This window comes from Mobula birostris, chromosome 3, assembly GCF_030028105.1.
Source record: "Mobula birostris isolate sMobBir1 chromosome 3, sMobBir1.hap1, whole genome shotgun sequence".
In the NCBI taxonomy this organism is placed as follows: Eukaryota; Metazoa; Chordata; class Chondrichthyes; order Myliobatiformes; family Myliobatidae; genus Mobula; species Mobula birostris.
In genome coordinates, this window is record NC_092372.1 from 20,515,946 (window position 1) to 20,533,987 (window position 18,042).

Consider the following 18,042-nt stretch of genomic DNA (forward strand, 5'->3'; position numbering starts at 1 on the left):
AAGATTACAATTGTTTCTAGGTAACTGAGAGTGAAGAGAGCAGTCTTGTTGTGACTGTATGCCACATTAGATTAGGTATACAGCCCGTTTTTTTTAAATTATAGAAAAAGCAGGTGAACAGAAATAGGAAAAGTTATCAAAATGAATGTGCTCTTTAAAAAAATCTTCTACAAGCAATAAATAAAAATGATCATAATGGAATAATGCAGCTGCCAACCATGATGATGGCATTTGTAAATAAATTTAGAATGTAGCTTCTTCCTAAAACAATAAATATCAGAATAAATAATTCATAAATAAATAGTCTCCAGATTTTACAGCATTCAACACAGTGCTTTTTGTCAACTGCTCCGTTACATCAGTTACCAGAGATAAATACCGTGCTTTCATTAAATAGTTTCCTTTTTTCTCAATCAGTACAGTAAAAGTCCTACAAAATATGCAAATTTATTTACATAAAACAGAGCCAGAACCTTTTAAACATTCTCTGTTTTTTTTTGACCTCCTGTAAACAGCAGAGATTCTCTCGTTTTTTTAAATTTTGTTACAGATTCAGTATTAGGTTGTTGGGAGTCAGGACTTTGTACTGGCCCTGAAGTTTGCTTGCTTACTTTTTTGAATGTGAGAGAGTACTATCATTATGGATGGAGATAGGTAGGAGTTTTGCTTAGAGCAGGTCTTGGTGATGTTAAGCAGGTTTTCCAGACGAATGGGTGTCTACTCTGGATCCTCACTAACGCTGGGTGGATACTCAAATCCATGGTTTGCTGCGATGTTTACAATAGTTTCAGTTTTTGTGTCTTTTTTTTTAGTACATTTTTGTTTTTTTTTTATTGTAGCTGGAATGATTGCAGTCACGGAGCTGCCAGTGTGGTTTATCTACTGTCAGTATTTAACAGCATCGGACAGCTATTGGCAGTATATGAACTTATGCTCATCTAAATTCTACAAAATTACAGTTCTACTGGATTTCTTTTTTTAGCAGTAACGCTAACCTCTATTTTTTTGCATTTTATGTCTAATTTTTTTTTAATATTTTTATATTGGTAATTTAAAAGTTTTTTTTACTCTGTACACCTATTGAGTTTCTTTTTTAAGGGAAGATTAAGAACACAATGAACCATTTTCAAGCAATAATTCTATTTCCAAAATAGTCCTCACTCAGTATTTTTTTTTGCTTCCCACAGATCACAGTTAAGCCAATCTCAAATGTTCAGTCCTCACGAAAGTTACAGAAAACCATATGAAAACTACTTACTTGAATTAATGATACCAAAGTGCTTCCCAAAGTATCAAAGAACTACAATCTTGCTTAATTAAAAGCAGTTATGTATGTATTATTATTGTTATTATTAGATTACTTTTTTACAATTCAAGATAAACTCTTCAGACTGTTTTAGGAACAGTGAGAGAAGGAAAGAAATCCATAATTTACATACGACTACAAGTCTGCAATAAAAAGTTTGGTCCTTTGGTCCCTAAAATACCTAAGGAATGACAGATACTTATAGTGATTGTTGCCATGTGTGACCATGACAACAGTATCCATGATGACAACAGGCACTCCTTATCAACTTGTTGCTCTACAAGCTCCTAGTATCTTTTTTTAAATATATTTTCTCCTTTCAGGCGTTCAAAACTCATCCTTCAGCAGAAGTGATACATTTTGAAGAGACTTAACAGTCTAAACAATCAGAGCAGTCAAAGATAAAAGTCTGAAGAAGTCCTCAGCTTGATTGGCGTATGCTGATATGTCCAAAGGTTTATTTAACAGTACTTTTATTATTTTTTTGTACATGCGGTCCTCTCCAGTTTCCGCCCTAAAAGATGAAGACAAGATAATATAGATTAGAGATGGAGTATGCATGCAGCAATCTACATCAATAATACTTTAATGAAAGCATAATCTAAAGAAACAGCATCCTGCCTTTTTCTGCCTTCAATCAGGGGACAACATCTGCTAAGCGTACTTTTTTGTGACCCTTCAGCCTTTTCAAAATATCAAATGATTTTAGGCATTGCCTGCATGTATTTGTGTGATAGGTTTGTGGTTTGAATAGAAAATCAAAACCTGGATTTGTATGAAAAGTTGTGTGGGTAGTTGTTGACTCCTGAATGCCTCTTTGGGGTGTCTGCACACATGCAGAAGTACCACAGGTACAGCCAAATGTTTCAGGTCATTGTCCAAGTGTGATTCAAAACAGGAGTCCTCATTGAATACAGCAATTTCTACCATATACACCAGGGATCTATCCATACGCTGTTATGCTGGGGGCAGACTGCTCCTGTTCTTAATGGAAAAGAGCTATCTTCACCTCGTACAGGTCTGTGAGGAACTTGAGTAAGAAATAGTTCAATTTTCCAATGTTATTTAAGTGTGTTTAAATGTATTTAACATGTTTTGATTTTATTTTTCAGATAAGTTTTAATAGGTTTCGGATATTTCTTAATCTTTTTGAGTGCCAGAAACATTCAGGGCAATTTGACAGTCGGCTAAACCATGTCCATTTTTATCCGCCCCCCCCCCCCCCCCACCCAAGGCTTGGGCTTGTTCTACTCTCACCACCAAGTGATCATATCAATTTGATTGCCTGTCAGTCAGCAGTGTTTTGATGCCAGAGGACTGCAAGTTGTGTGCAATTGCACAAGGCAATTTCACGATTTGTTCAGTGGTCAGGGACAAGCACTGCAGACCTACCCTGCAACCGCCCCCTCCACTGCAGAGGTTACATGTCATGGAAAATTAAGTTTTGTTGCAGAAATTAAGGGCTCAAGTAATTATAGCATCAATACTAGGCTACAAAATATAAAATTATTTGGGATGGCAAAGTAGCATAGTGGTTAGCAATATGCTATTATATTGCCAATGACTTGGGTTCAATTCTGCTGCTGCCTGTAAGGAATATACTGTATATGTTATCCCCTTGTCTGCGTGGGTTTCCTCCAGGTGTTCCGATTTCCTCATAAATTCCAAAGATGTACGGGTTGGGAGATTAATCTGTCACATAGGTATATTGCACAGTGCGGGCTCATTGGGCCAGGAAGGCCTGTTACCTACCATTCTGTATCTCTAAATCTAAATGACTAAGAGTTGCTTACCAAATCACAGTTAGTGAGTGATACTCATTGCAACAAGGAAAGCAAAGCATCCATGTATATATTTAAGGGAATAAACTGCAAAAGGAAGTTTGAGCCAAAAGACTGATGAGAGGAATGGAGCAAAGATACTTGCATGGACCTATTGGACAAATCGGCTGTTGCTGTGTTGTAGTTAGGAGCTAATTTTGCAATGAATTATAGTTGACCAAATCCTGCAGCAGCACTCAATGCGCTGGACAGAAAAAAAAAATTGATGCTGTATTAAAATGTGCGGGATTAAAGGATTATCATAGGCTTCAAGGAAGGGCAGCCGGGGATAAGACTATGTGTGTTGCTCAAGCTGCTGCCGTCAGCCATAATGAAATGGCAATCATCAAAGAGAATAAAATGAAGGAGTGTTCTGCTAAGCCTGAGGGAGTATGACCTGGAGAGTGAGGCTGAGATCAGGCAGATGAGTGTGAAGTGATTCACGTTGGAAGGTGAAACCTGAATGTGGAAGTATGAGGCTAATGGCAGGACTCTTAGCAGTGTGGAGGAACCGAGGGATCTTAGAATCCATGTCCATCGATCCCTCGAAGTTGATACGGTGGTTAAGAAGCTCTTTGGCATGTTGACCTTCACTAGCTGGGGAATTGAGCTCAAGAGCCGCGAGGTAATGTTGCAGCTCCACAAACTATGATTGAACTACACTTGGAGTATCGTGTTCAGTTCTGGTCGCCTCATTGTAGGAAGGATGTGGCAGCTTTGGAGAGGGTGCAAAGGAGATTTACCAGGATGCTGCCTGGATTAGAGAGCATTTATGAGGAAAGGTTGAACGAGCTATGTCTTTTCTCTTTTGGAGAGAAAGAGGATGAGAGGTAACTTGATAGTGGAGTATAAGGTGATAAGGGACATAAGTAGAGTGGACAACCAGTGCATTTTTTCCCAGAGTGGAAAGATGGCATAATTTAAAAGTGATTGGAGGGAAGTGTGGGGGACGTGTCAGAGGTAGTTGTTTTTTACACAGTAAGTGGCGGGTCCATGGAATGCACTGCCAGGGGTGGTGGTAGAGGCAGATATATTAGGGATATTTAAGAGACTCTTTGATAGGTACATTGTTGAAAGAAAAATGCAGAACTATGCGGGAGGGAAGTGTTAGAGTGGGTTAAAAGGTTGGTACAGCATCGTAGCCCAAAGGGCCTGTGTGGAGCTGAACTGTTCTATATTCCAAGTTCAATGTTCTGTGACGTCTCACTTTGTAACTAATTAAAGGGTGGAATTCAAGCCCTGGCAATGGTGCAAACAGGAGTCAAGAGGCTAGTATCTGGTGTCAGCTGGTGCTTGCAAAAGGGCTTAAAGTAAATTTGGAGCATTAGTTCAATAGTCAGCATATGATAATTTCGTAAAGATCTAAACTGAATTTAGGGACATTTATTGTGACGAGCTCTAGGAGTATGTAGATTTATAAAATCTTAAGACATAGGAGCAGAATTAGGCCATTCAGCCCATCGTGTCTTCTCTGCTCTTTACGGTGAGAGAACAGTTCATCACTGGCCCTTTCATCAGGAATTAGATCCAAAAGAGATCCAAAACTAACAGTACATTTAAAAACTGAGAAGACAAAAAAAATGCAGATGCCGGCAATTTGAAATAACAAGAAAAAAAGTGCTAGAAATATTCAACAGTTCAGGCAGTATCTGTGGACGGAGAGAAAATTCAGGGACCATTCATCAAATGAAGACAGATGCTACCAGGTGAGTATTTTAAGCACTTTCTTTTTTTACTTTACATTTAAAGTATATGGTGATGTATATTGTACATACTTTGATAATAAATTTACTTTGAACTTTGAAAAATAGTGTCAGGACATCAGAGAAGAGTGAAGCTCACAAAACATTTTGAGAAGGCTGCAGTATTTGAAAGATATACTTAAAGAGATGTTTATGGACACTTTTAGCCTTCAGTCTAGGCCGGCCTTTGGGATACTGTCTCTTTAAGAAATTCAGTTATATTTTGTAAAATGTGCAATTTTATATTAAACGTCAGAGGTAATATTAATCCAAAGATCTCACAGCAGTTCTGTCTACAGCTAGCAGGCAGATTCCGCTTACAGTTTTAATACCATAGATACTAGAACTGCAATGATCCACTTTAGTGGAAGTGACATGCAGAATATCAATCCATGCTGGCAGGTTCCCACACTGTTGGTTAAACAAAGAGCAAACCATACACAGCAATCGAACAATTACAACAGCAAAAATAAAAAACAATTTCACAGGACCCTTTTTCAGTTGCACAGAAGAAGCACCATTGTTCTGACTGTTTTTACATACGACTAAAAATGAATCTGAAATTACTGGGCACGATCGGCCATTTTATCTCATTTGTGAACGTTTGGGTTATGACTGCTGGTGTCCAACTATTTTTTTTTTGTCCTAGTCACTTCAAATGAAAAAGGCCCCCTACTCCGAAAAATAAACAAATCACAATATTTTCAGTGCAAAGAAATCAACCACAAATTTTATTATACAGTTAAACCTCGTTTGTATTTTTCTTAAAATAAAGGGATTGGGGATCAATGTTTTATGTGACATCTAAAGAAGCGAAGAAAGCTGACAGGACTGAAAGAAAATAAAAGAAACGAAAGTAATAATTATTATCAAAATAACCACCGCAAACACTAAACTGAAAATGAGCACAGCAAGAATAGTGGCAGCACACAGTCAAAAGGCACATGTGATCATGACTGGCCAATCAGTAACTGATACAACATCCAAGAAAAATGCTTTCACAGCACCTTCACGAAACTTGACGGCATGTCATGCAACCAATTGTTGAGCTCGTTACATGACGCCATCAGATCACACTTTAACTTCTAGTTGACAGAACTTACGCACTGGACCGTTTTCTCCATTTCATTGTTATGGATACTTTTCCTACAGCCTGAGACTGCGGGGTTATGACTGTCTCTGCTTGGTTTGGTTTTTGTTCGAATGACAAAAGAAGAAAAGAATTTTTGTTTTTTGGAGGGGGAAAAGTACCAAACACAGCATCAGTCAAAAGCAATACTTGCAATCGAAAAGTAAGAAAACAAACTCAAGGAAATCGATGAAGCCTTGCAAAGGCATATAAAATTACAAACACATGGTTAACAGTCATGTAATGATGTATGCAGTGAATACTAAACAAAACATGATTAAATGCATGACAGCAGACAGACATTGGTTACAGTGTAATGATATTTCAATTCTTCACCCAGTTATTACAGACTTGCATCCCAAAGTCAGACTAGTATTCTGTTCATCAAATGAAAAAGAAAGTAACTATTCATATAGTTGGAATACTAGCAAGAAAAATCACACTAGCAAATCAAAATAAATTACAGTTACACAGGGAAGAAGGAACTTAAAGCTAAAGATCATTTCTCCTGAGCCAACTCCTTTGTCATGAAAGAAGTAGGAATGCCCAGGAATTCTTCAGTCCTGAGTTGGCTTCAGTAAGGACAAGAACTTGAGGTAACTTTTCTTTTTGGAACTCTATGGATTTTGTCTTAAAGGACCAAATGATTGCTAAAGAAAGGAATTCTACCACGACCTGACAGAATTTTTTTAAAAAAATCACCATTTATCTTTGCTTAGCATAATCTTACAAATAGAAAAACTATTTGCTTTTTATAAACCTTTTAACCATAGGTGCCAATGTTTTTCAGTTTTTTTGACATCATTACAATACTTCCTTTCCCAGATACAAAGAGGTAAAGAGATTACACTTTAACATAAAAACAGAAAAATGGAAGAACTCAGCTGATTGACCCATTGAATTCTTCCAGTGTTCCCTTTTAGTTTTAGATTCCAGCATCTGCAGTCTCTTTCTCCCATGGTCCACTCTCCTCTCCTATCAGATTCCTTCTTCTTCAGTCCCTTACTTCTTTCACTTCTGCCAGTTTCTCACTTCATCCCACCAACCTTCTCCCTCACTTGGCTTCACCAATCACCTTCCAGCTTTTACTCCTAACCTAATGTGAAGTTAACAAATTTCACGTCACATGCCATTGAAAATAAACCTGGTTCTGATTCTCCTCCCCCCCACACCTTCTTATCTTGGCTTTCTTTACATTTCTGATGAAGGGTTGTGGACAGAAACGTTGACTCTAGTTCTCTCTAGAGACGCTGCCTGATTTGTTGAGTTCCTCCAGCATTTTGTGTGTTACTCTGCAGTCTTTTTGTCTATCACCTTGGCATATTTTTTATACTTGTAGTTCACAGTGTGATATCAATACATTGGCATTAAAATCAATTGAGGAGTCTCTTCTTTTGGCTTTCTGCAACACATCATTGTGTGAAACAAGGAAAGGCAGTGTTAATAGGTCTTAACCAGGTTAAAGTTAGTTACTTATGAATCTCTAAACTAGGAAGAAGAAAACATTGCTGGGTACTATTTCAGTACTGCTTAGTTAGTAATAACTTAGGGTAATGTATAATAGAAACCGTTTTACATAATTCACAAACACCATCATTGAGTTGTTAAAGAGACAGTGTCTGTCATACTGATGTTACTGTAAGGTGACTGCTTTTGATTTGTTCATAATGGAAGTAAAGGGCTGCGGCTTTTGTTAAGCACGTAAAATGCTAGGGGCATTAGCACAAGGCTTTACAGTACCGGTGACCTAGGTTCAATTCCCACTGCTGCCTGTAAGGAGTTTGTACATCTTCCCTGTGACTGTGTGGATTTCCTTTGAGTGCTCCAGTGTCCTCCCACAGTCCAAGGACGTACCTGTTGGGAGATTAATTGGTCATTGTAAATTGTCCCGTGATTAGGCTGGGGTTAGATCAGGGATTGTTGGGCAGCCTGGCTTGAAGAGCTGTAACACCCTGTTCTGTGCTGTATCTAAATAAATAAATAACTAAAAGTAAAAATAAGAACGGCTCTTCCATGTCTTATTCACAAAATCCTACAATAATATAAACTTCTAAGAAGGGCAAGAGGTCAGAAACACATTGGTGTCTCTATTCACAAGAAATTCCCTTAAATTATTTCATTACCTCTAACAGGCAACCAAGCAAATCCCAGGAGGCCATGGCTACTTATTAACGTTACTGAAAGAACATGGAACTTGTGTGAAATGTACTATCTAATATCCTCCTGCTCAGGAAATGTCAAATCTCTTTTTAATGTTTCGAGAAAGTCTAACTTACCAAGATAGCTGACTAGTAAGGCAAATTTTTGTTTTGTTTCCTAAGTTAATTACTTAAATTCTCAATTTAGTCCCATCTTATTGAATTCTACATGAAACATCAGTGAAGAGTAGCTTAGTTACTAGCAGTGATTACTCCCTGGACAATTGAATGACTTGATGCTTTCCCTCACTAAACAACAAAGGCCTAAGTGATAAAAGAGATTCTTGAATAATTTACAAGCTGCATTTCACATGTGCCAATACAACCATATAATGGACTAGTCAGAAAGTCCTTTTAAAGGAAGAGGATAGAGAGAAAACCACCATGATAGTCCCTTGCGGGAACAGCCAATGTGCTCCCAGCTCAGTGGTGGACACAAATTGACAGCCAGTGGTATTAATTGAGCATCGCAATGTTTTTCTAGGTATACTTTGTAATCTTCTATCTACATTTGTCTCCCACTGGCAGTGCTCAAGAGAAGGAACATGGCTTCCAAAATCCATTACTTTGACTTAACAAACTACATTTCAGAAACAGAGCAAAATATGCAGAGTTTAGCAGCATTGACCAGGGTGAAGTTAAGATAATAAGACATAGGACAGAGTCAGGCAATTTGGCCCATTGTACCTGCTCTGTCATTCCATCATGGCTGATTTATTAATCTCTCAGTTTGATTCTCTTGCCTTGTCCCTGTAACCTTTGATGCATGGACTAAGCAAGAACCTATTAACCTCTGCTTTAATGACTTGGCCTCCACAGTCGTTTGTGGCAATGAATTCCACAGATTCAGCACTCTCTGGCTGAAGAAATTCCTCCTTATCTCTGTCTAAATGGATTGTGAGGCTGTGCCCTCTGGTCTTAGACTCCCCCACTATAGGAATCATCCTCTCCACACCCACTCTATCTAAGCCTTTTAAGATTCAATAGGTTTCAAGGAGAATCCCACCTCATTCTAAGCCCCAGTCAGAGCCATTAAACAATCCTCATACGTTAATCCTTTCATTCTCGGAATCATTCTCATGAACTTCCTCTGGATTCTCTCCAATGCCAGCACATCTTTTCTTCGATAAGGGGCACAATATTCCAACTTCAAGGCATCTTCCCTGTCAGTGGTTCTTTTATAGTTTTTTCATAACTGACATAGGGACAGACGTGGGTATTCAGTCCTCTGGCAACATTGTAAATTTGCTTAGATGCTTCGACTCTATTTACTTACTCTGCTCGCTGTATTATCTGAAGGACTGAATGTGTGGTGAGCAGCTGTAATTATAACTTTCAAAAGAGAATCGAATAAATATTTGAAGGGGAAGTATTTGCAGGCCTCTAATGAAAGGGCAGGGGCCTGGAATAAAAAAGATTACTTTTTCAAAGAGCTGGCAGTAACATGACCTCTTTCTGTGCTAAATTATTCTATAATTCAATATAACTATCATTTCAAATCCCTTTATCATTTTAAATGTCTCAAATAAATTACCTTAACCTTCTAGCTCAAGGAAATACAAAACAAGTTCAGGCAACTTGCCACTGTCATATTGTCCCGAAGATGATATTGTTCTTGTGTGTCTGTGCTTTTTGCCTTTCAGGTTCTCCTGAGATCTATTTATTTACTGTATGTAATGCCTCTGGTGTCTAGGGCAGCAATGAAGGTCCTCCATCTCTGTCTGTATAGAAGGATTCTTCACTGCTGTTTCTGTAACAATTGTCTTTTGACCAGTCAGGGTTTTAGCCCTAAGATGAATCCCTGAGCCTGGAGGACTGGTGGACCACTCTTGGTCTGCCCTCTACCCTTTGACCTTTTTGACATGGAGCCCCTACCTAGAGCCAAAGCCTAAAGCCCTAGCTCTCAGGGTCATTGAGGCACGCAAGCCTCCAAACCCAATGATAAGATTGTGGTCCTCTTGGAGGTCTCCCAAAACTGAACAAAGAACTCCGTATGGTTTCTGACCACAACTGTACAGGGGGAATTGCTTCAGGTTCTGAAAATCTGAACTAAAGTCAGATTCATGTCAGCCACCTGAAAGCTGATTCTCCTTGTCTCTCTCCACAGGTGCTGCTTGACTTGTTGCATAGGGTTGGCACAGTAGTGCAGTGGTTACCACCACGCTTTACAGTGCCAGGCAACCCAGGTTCAATTCCCGCCGCTGTCTGTAAGGAGTTCGTTCATTCTCTCTGTGGCCACTTAGGTTTCCTCTGGGTGCTCCGGTTTCCTTCCACAGTCCAAAGACATACTGGTTGGTAGATTAATTTTGGTGATTGCAAATTGTCCCATGATTGGGGGTTGCTGGGAAGTGCAGCTCGAAGGGTCCATTCTGTAGTGTAGCTCAATAAATAAATAAATAAGCCCCCTGCATTTACTGTGTAATTTCTATTCAAAGCTTCAGGGGGAGATTCAAACAAGAGGACATGAGTTGAGAGTTAAGGGGCAAAAGTTTAGGGGCAACATGAGGGGAATCATCTTTACTCAGAGAGTGGTAGCTGTGTGGAATGAGCTTCCAGCAGAAGTGGTCGAGGCAGGTTCGATGTTGTCGTTTAAAGTTAAATTGGACAGCTATATGGACAGGAAAGGAATGGAGGGTTATGGGCTGAGTGCAGGTCGGTGGGACTAGGTGGGAGTAAGAGTTCGGCATGGACTAGAAGGGCTGAGATGGCCTGTTTCCGTGCTGTAATTGTTTTAATATAGAGCATAGAACAGTACAGCACAGTATGGGTCCTTCACCCCATGATGTTGCGTTGACCCATATAAACTGACTCCATGATCAATTTACCCTTTCCCTCACACACAAGCCATCAACTTCCATTTGCCTTTCTAAGTGTTTCTTAAACGTCCCTGTAGCATCAGCCTCTATGGCCAACCCTGAAGTGCATTCAAGGCAGGCACCACAAAGAAGCATACCTTGGATATCTCCCCTAAATTTTCTTCACTTGTATTAATCGATTGTCCTCTGATGTTGATCATTGCTGCCCTGGGAAAAGGTGCTGTTTGTCCACACACCTTTTGATTCTCATAATTCTCTATCAAGTTGCCTCCCATCCTCCATCTCTCCAAAGAGAAAACCCCAAGCTCACCAAACTATCCTCATAAGTCATACTCTCCAATCCTGGCAGCATTTGGGTAAACCTCCTCTGCACTCTCTAAAGCTTCTACATCCTTCCTATAATGAGGCAATGAGAAATGAATGCAATACTCACACACTAACCAGCGTTTCCGGAGCACATGGTTCTTGAACTCAGTCCCCCAAATAATGAAGGCCAATATGCCATGGCCTTCTCAACTGCCCTGTCAACTCGTACAGCAACTTTGAGGGATCTATGGATGTGGACCCCAACACCCCTCTGCTCCTCCACACTGCTTTCAATCCTATCATTAAGCTTGTACTCTGGTTTCATGCAGATCACTTCACATTTTTCTGGATTGAACTTCATCTGCCGCTTTGTCACCCAACTCTGCATTCTGTTGATACCCTATTGTAACTTATGACAACCTTGTTTACTATCTTCACCTCCAACTTTCATACCATCTGTAAACTTATTAACCCACGCTTCTACTTCCTCATCAAAATCATTTGTAAAAATTACGAAGAGCAAGAGGTGTCAGACAGAACACCACCAGTCTCCACCCACTACATAGAACAAGCTCCATCTACTACCAGCCTCTGCCTTCAGTGGGTAATCCAGTTCTGCACCCACACAGCCAAGTTTTCATGGGTTCCTGGCCTCCTGACATTCTGGATGAGCCTACCATAGGAACTTTGTCCAACGTCCAATCCATATACACCACGCCCACCAGTCTACCTTCAATCAAATTTTGTTACCTCAAAGTTTAGAACTTACATGTGTTAACTCTCTTGAGATTAAGATGAACTTAAGATTTTCCTTTTTGATTAATATCTTTGGACTCTTTCCTTAGTTTCAATTGTCAAGGAACATGATAGCCAAATAGAATCATAGAGTTACACGGCACAAAATAGACCGTTCGGCCCTTCTGGTGCATGTTAATCAAGATGCCCACAAAATCTTGTCCCATTTGCCATTTGCCTGCATTTTCCCCATATCCATCTAAACCTTTCCTATTCATCCACCTGCCCAAATGTTATTAACGTACCCGCTTCAACCACTTCCTTTGGCTTGCATCCTTATACCTACAGCATATATTTGGTTCTATCCAAATCTATGGAACCAGCTCTTCCCACATCAGCCTGTCACATTTGAGGACAAAAGAAAGTCACCATAAATGAAGTTCAGAGTTTGGAAGAACTGTTAGACCATTAAAAAATTGTAATTAGAAATGAAAGGTTTTAGACAAGCATTAACATTGAAAAGTTCATCTCTAAATCAAATCTGGGGTAGAACTTTAACAACAAGGACACAGTGACTGAACAAGGCAGTTTCTCACCACCTTTTCAGGGATATTACAGATCTGAACATTAATCGGTGACCTTGTCGGTAATGCACACGTTTCAAGAGAAGGTAGAAATAGAGTGTCTGGATATACTACCATGCCTGGAAATAAGATTCTTGACTCTTACCTACACCACTTTTTACCTTTCCAAGCAATCATGTCAAATGCTTCCTTTTAGTTGGGTTTTGTACCTTCCAAATGACAACCATGTAAGATAGGACCTCCACTATCCTGATACATAGTCTAAGCCAAGAACTCCACAATGAAATTATATATAAAAGCTAAAATAGAAATAAAACTATTTTATAGAGAAAAGCGAAATAATGACAGCTTTTCACTTTACACACCAGACTATGATCCTTTTTCCAATTGCGGGAGATGTCTATATTTGAGATCTAAGGATTTACTACAACAATGGAGGCAATTCAGTCCATTCCAGCTCCCAACAGAGCAATCCTATTCATCTCTCCCTATATCCCTGTGCCCCGGAAAACTATTCTCTCACACATGCTCACCAACTCCGCTTTAATTCTATTGCCACTAGGACAGTTGTCGATTTAGTATGTCGGCGTAGTACCCTGTCAAAACCCACGTGGTCAGGGTAGAACATGCAAGTTCCACACATCATAACTTGAAAGAAAATAATTTCATTACAAACATTTTGTGGATATAAAACATATATGACTTCAAAACAAAAGTTTATGAATTTTGACTGTTCTGATAAACAAATTTCTGGACCACTGGAGAGTTTTTAGGTTATAATTCATCACCTCTTGGTATATGTCCTCTCTCCGGGTACATTTCCCTTGTTTATTTTATAGAGTGGAGTAGGCCATTTTGGCCCTTTGAGATAAGTTGCCGCAGCAACCCCACAACCCCAATTAACTATAACCTAGTTACGGAACAATTTACAACGAGCTTTGCACTGTGAGAGGAAACCAGAGCACCTGGGGAAAATCCATGGGGAGGGCATCCGGAGAGTCCTCACAGAACGGAGCTGAACTCCATGTTGTGCTAACTGTTACTCCACTGTGGCACACTCTCCCTCCCTCAGTGCTAATGTTATATGATGTGCTTTACTTTCCCAAATCTCGGTATTGTTCAGTGAGGAAATCAGTGAGTATTTGACGTGTCTGAATCTCTCCCTCTTTGACCTCTTTTAGAGCTTACAGTCCGTGAACCAGCAAGTCAGGAGACGTCAAGCCATCTCACTGAACAAAAAAATATCCTTCAAGCTTCCATGGTCAAGAATTCGTCGTTCCCAATGTCAACAGAAATGCGCAGAGCAGGAATAGATTTTTCTTCATGTTTTAAAATAAACACAATAGTAATTGACTTGACATTTTAAGTTTAAAGCTTTTAACGGCTCTTTGAGGCCAGCTGTATTGTGTTAGCATCAATTCAGAAATGAAAGATCAATATCTTACAGTTAATTCTTGGCTTGCCAAGGCTTAAGAAATACGTCTCTGCGCATGTCTCAAGTTTGATTTTTACAGAATCTTTAGAAATGTACAGAAAATCATTTCTTTAGAAAGTTCAGCATGTTCGAAGCTGAAAACATTTAACAGAACGTTGCAGTGGCACTGCTCAAAATAACCAAGGAGTCACATCTGTTGCAACACACACGAAATGCTGGGGGAACTCAGCAGGCCAGGTCTATGGAAAAGAGTAAATATTCGATGTTTCGGGCCGAGGCCCTTCATCAATACTGGGAAAAAAGATAAAATGTCAGAGTAAGAAGGTGAGGGAGGGGGATGGGAGAAAGAAGTACAAGGTGGTAGGTGACAGGTGAAACTGGGAAGGGGAAGAGGTGAAGTAAAGAGCTGGGAAGTTGATAGGTGAAAGTGAAAAAGAGCTGGAGGAGGGAGAATCTGATAAGAGATGGTCGAAGACTATGGAAGAAAGGGAAGGGGGAGGAGCACCAAAGGGAAATGATGAGCAGGTAAGGAGATAAAGTGAGAGAAGGAAACGAAAATGGGGAATGGTGACAGGGGTGTGGCAATTACTAGAAGTTCAAGAAATTGGTGTTCATGCCATCAGGTTAGAGGCTACCCAAATGAAATATAAGGTGTTGCTTTCCCAACCTGAGTGTGACCTCACCATGGCAGTAGAAGAGTCCATGAAGTGACATGTCGGAATGGGAAGCAGAATCTCAGTTAGGTTGAAGAGGAATTGAAGTCAAGGTGAGTTGAGCTTGGGTTGTGGGGACATTGAAGTTGAGTTGAGTTGAAGATGTTTTGTGGAGGCATTGAATTCAAGATGAATTGAAGTTGTATTGTGGTGGTGATGAAGAGTTGAGATTTAGTTGGGGTGTGGATGCATTGAAGTAAACGTAAATTGAGTTTGGGTTGTGGGGATAATGGATTAGTTGAGTTGAGATTGGATTGTAGAGGTGTAGAATCAGAGGTGATTTGAAGTTGGGTCGCACAGATAATGAATTAGAGGTGAGCTGAATTTGGGTTGTGGAAGCATTGAAGTAGAGGTGAGTTGAGATTGTGATATGGAGGCATTGAATTTTAGCTGAATTGAGGTTGGGTTGTGGAGATGATGAATTAGGGTTGAGTTGAGATTGGGTTGTAGAGGTGTAGAATCAGAAGTAAGTTAACATCAGCTTGTGGAGTTGTTTAAGTCGAGGTGAGCTGAGTTGGGTTGTGGAGGCAATGAGGTCAAGGAAGTTGAGGTTGGATTGTGGAGGCACTAAAGTCAAGGTGAGTTGTAAGCAAGACACACAAATTGCTGAAGGAACTCAGCAGAATGGGCAGCATCTATGGGTTGACCATGACCCCTCTTCAGGACAGGGAATTAAGGGAAAGACTACAGAATAAAATGGTGGAGGAATGGGAAGGAGAATAGTTAGAAGGCAATAGGTGAAGACAGGTGGGTAGGAAAGGGCTGGAGAGGAGCGAGTCTGATAGGAGATGAGAGTGGACCATAGGGGAACAGGAAGGAGGAGGGTGTTGTGTATTGAATGTTTACGTAATATTTGAGTAATCAATTCGTTATGGGTTATATGTGAAAATACATGAATTGCATACGTAATCATGCTACCACATGATACGTTTGTCCCTCACTTAAAAGTAAACACAAAATTAGACTCCCATGTCTTACTTTAAATTAGTTTAATGTTTTGAAGTTATAAAACATAACATTGGTGACAAGGTATTTTTGAAACAAACCAGACACTGCTATCAATCTGTTGAAGTACAGCAAGATGCTCAAACAAAAAAAAAAACACAGTGAGTAACTGTGAGTGAAAAAAAACGCCTAGCACATGCAGAAGTGGGTGACTTTTTTTAAAAAACAGTAGTGCAGCACATGTCTTTTAGAAGGGAAGACATCATCCAGTATTTTAAAAAGTCAGAAAATGAAAGATTTCGTGGGTTCATGAAGAATAAGTACTGAGCATGTTACTAAGCATAATAAAAGCAGAAATAGCTGGCTACATTGAAAAGATTAGTGTATTTGATTCCACAAGGGATAACTAGCTCATGTATACTGAGCTAATTGAACAATATTTTGAAGCAAATAAAATGGCCAATGAGAAACAAGTGAATGCATTTGGGTTTAAAGAAACCATTTGCTTCAAAGCTTAGTTGCTTCAACCAAGCCATCCAAAGTGAGCTTTGCTGATATTGTGAAAATGATGGAGGAACATTCAGAACTGATGCCATTGCAGATTGCATAATGTTTTGGGTTTCATAAGCGGAATCAAAAAGATGGGGAGTGCATTTCAGCATTATGTGGCTAAATTGAAGAGATTGCCTGAGCATTGCCAGTTTGGCAGTGGGCTTAATGATACCCTAAGAGATCATTTAGTTTGTGGAATTTTACAAGAAAGCATTCAAAAATAGCACCTAACACAGCTAACATTTAAAAGAGGATGTAAAATTGCTGTTTCAATGGAAACCACAGACAGAGATGCAATTGAGTTGCCGTCAGGAACGAAAGTGAACTTGAACAAAATTGCAGTGTCTAAACAGAAAGTAGCCTGGCCGAACAAATTGTGTTACCATTGTGGTAGGAGTACGCATACACCAAACAAATGCAGATTTAAAGGTGAAACTTGCAGAGAATGCACCAAAGTAGGATACATACAAAGAGCATGTCAGCAGCCAAAATCAAATGGACTGCACAGGGAAGAGAAAAAGATAACAAGTCAAGTTCTAGTTTCAAAAGAGCAGTGATCTGAATATTGTTGATGAAAACTCTGATAATGATAAGAGTGGTACAGGACTGTGTAGCCTTGAGATTTACAGTGTGGAAATTAACAATAGTCAAGCAATATGTTTTACACCAGAAGTGAATGGCAAATTAATTAAGATGGAATTGGACACTGCTCAGCTGTTTCAGCCATTCCACAAAATGACTTTGAAAAAGGGGGACCCAGGGTGAGGTGATTAGCGGATGAGAAGAAGGGTCCAGAGTGGGGTATAGTAGAAGAGAGGAGGGGGAAACATTTTTTTTTGACCAGAGGGAGAAATTGATATTCGTGCCATCATGTTGGAGGCTACCCAGGCAGAATATAAGGTGTTGCTCCTCCATCCAGAGGGTAGCCTCGTCGTGGCACAAGAGGAGAGGTGAATGGACAAAGGAATCATGAGGGAGCAATCCCTGCAGAAAGCACAGAGTAGGGGGAGGTAAAGATAGGTTCGGTGGTAGGGTTCTTTTGGAGATGGTAGAAGTTGTGGAGAATAATTTGTTGGATGCAGAGTTTCAAGGCGTGGTCAGTAAGGACAAGAGGAACTATCACTGATAAGGAAAATGGGGTGAGCTTGGATGTTGAGAGGCTGCGCGTGAGGGCAGCATCAAAGGTGGAGAATTGGATTGTGAAGATGTTGAAACAGAGTTGAGTTGTAGTTGGATTGTGGAAGCATTGAAGTCAAGTTGAGTTGAGGCTGGGTTGTAGAGGAATGAAGTCCAAAGTGAGTCGATCTTGGGTTAGGGAGGCAATAAAGTCAAGGTGAGATGAAGTTGAGTTGCAGAGGGATTGAAGTTGAGGTGAGTTGTGGTTGGGTTCTGGAGGCATTGATGTGGAGGTGAGTTGAATTTAGGTTGTGGAGGTATTGAAATCAAGGTGAATTGAGGGTGCATTATGAAGGCAAATAGAGTTGAAGTTAGGTTGTGGAGGCACTGAAGTAGAAATGAGTTGTGATTGGGCTGTGGAGCATTAAAGTCTTGTAGAGTTGAGGTTAAATTGTGGAGGTATTGAGGCCGGAGTGAATTATGTTTAATTTATGGAGGTATTGATATTGTGATTAGATTGTAAAGGCTTTGAAGTCGAGGTGTGTTGAAATTGGGTTATGAAGATGATGAAATGGAGTAGGGCTGAGATTGGGATGTAGAAGTGTGGAATCAGAAATGACATGAAGTTGGGTTGTGGAGGTGTTG

General features: G+C 39.8%; 1 protein-coding gene across 1 annotated transcript in view; it reads right to left on the bottom strand.

Moving 5' to 3' along the window:
• Positions 1–1,739: 1,739 nt before the first annotated feature.
• Positions 1,740–18,042, bottom strand: part of celf4 (CUGBP, Elav-like family member 4) — a 1,368,200-nt gene continuing 1,351,897 nt past the window's right edge. Inside the window, exon 14 of the mRNA XM_072252349.1 lies at positions 1,740–1,820. The gene's annotated coding sequence lies outside the window, so the exon portion shown is untranslated. The remainder of the gene's footprint in view (positions 1,821–18,042) is intronic.